This window comes from Neomonachus schauinslandi, chromosome 11, assembly GCF_002201575.2.
Source record: "Neomonachus schauinslandi chromosome 11, ASM220157v2, whole genome shotgun sequence".
Classification (NCBI taxonomy): Eukaryota; Metazoa; Chordata; class Mammalia; order Carnivora; family Phocidae; genus Neomonachus; species Neomonachus schauinslandi.
This window is the reverse complement of record NC_058413.1, coordinates 59044809-59046396: the sequence shown is the minus strand read 5'-3', so window position 1 is coordinate 59046396 and position 1588 is coordinate 59044809. Positions and strand designations below refer to the sequence as shown.

General features: G+C 42.3%; 1 pseudogene; it reads left to right on the top strand.

Moving 5' to 3' along the window:
• Nucleotides 1–223: 223 nt before the first annotated feature.
• LOC110593440 lies at nucleotides 224–799 on the top strand (annotated as a pseudogene).
• The last annotated feature ends 789 nt before the right edge of the window (nucleotides 800–1588 follow it).

The following is a 1588-nucleotide window of genomic DNA, read 5'->3' as shown; positions in this document are numbered from 1 at the left end:
AAAGCTCCTCTGTAATGGGTGAGACAATGAGAATAGAATAGGCAAGTAACATCCTAGTATTATTAAGAAAATAATATGTCTGACCTCACAGACCCCTTGAAGGGGTCTTGGCAACTTATTGAGCTCTTGTATCCCTTTGAGAACCATTGGACTAAAGTGAGGGGTGGGCATGGGGCCCATCAGAAGAGAGAATACCACTTTTTTTGCCATATCTCCTGCGAAAATGAAGACCATTCTCAGCAATCAGACTGTCGACATTCCAGAAAATGTCGCCATCACTCTGAAGGGACTCACAGTTATTGTGAAGGGACCCAGAGGAACCCTGCAAAGGGACTTCAATCACATCAATGTAGAACTCAGTTCTTCTTGGAAAGAAAAAGAAGAGGTTCCAAGTTGACAAATGGTGGGGAAATAGAAGCTGGCTACTGTTCACACTATCTGTAGTCACGTACAGAACATGATCAAGGGCGTTACACTGGGCTTCCGTTACAAGATGAGGTCTGTGTATGCTCACTTCCCCGTCAACGTTGTTATTCAGGAGAATGGTTCTCTTGTTGAAATCCGAAATTTCTTGGGTGAGAAATACATCCACAGGGTTCGGATGAGGCCAGGTGTTGCTTGTTCTGTATCTCAAGCCCAAAGAAATGAGTTAATTCTTGAAGGAAATGACATTGAACTTATATCGAACTCAGCTGCTTTGATTCAGCAGGCCACAACTGTTTAAAACAAGGATATCAGAAAATTTTTAGATGGTATCTATGTTTCTGAAAAAGGAACAGTTCAGCAGGCTGACGAATAAGATCTGAGTTGTCCATCTACAGAAACAGCAAGATGCTGGGTGATTTTTCAGACTTATTTGTGATATTTTAAAGATGCAATAAAAGCTATACTGGTTTAAAAAGAAGAAGAAGAAGAAGAGAGAATACCAAAGAATAAGACTGGACTGGTATTTAGGGAGCAGATGATGAAGGGCATTGACAGCCCTGCTGAGGTGTTGGGACTTTATTTTGAAGGCCAGTGTTTCCCAAACTGGTATTCAGTGAAATATTCTGAGTGATAATAGTAGTAATGTGCTGGAAAATATGATTGCTCACCAAAAGGTTTGGGAAATGGCACACCATGTCCTCTCATAAGATTCACAATTCACATAGTACATTTGAGAGCCCTGCTATAAGAAATAAAAATTAGAAAAATTAAGTCTGGGGTGCCTGGGTGGCTCAGATGGTTAAGCGTCTGCCTTCGGCTCAGGTCATGATCCCAGGGTCCTGGGATCGAGTCCCTCATCAGGCTCCCTGCTCCTTGGGAGCCTGCTTCTCCCTCTGCCTCTCTCTCTCTGTGTCTCTCATGAATAAATAAATAAAATCTTTAAAAAAAAAAAAAAGAAAAATTAAGTCTGTATAACCTGGTGTTCCCCACGCTCATTAAGCAAGGAGACCTCACTCACTGCACATCTTTTGACTGTCCCCCCAGAACAGTATTTTGCTGGGCACTCCATTGGCCTGGAATGGGCAGTGTCTCAGGTCAGGGTGCACTTACAGAAATATGTCTCTTGCTTTTGTGTGGAGATGATGCTTAATGGTAGAAAGAC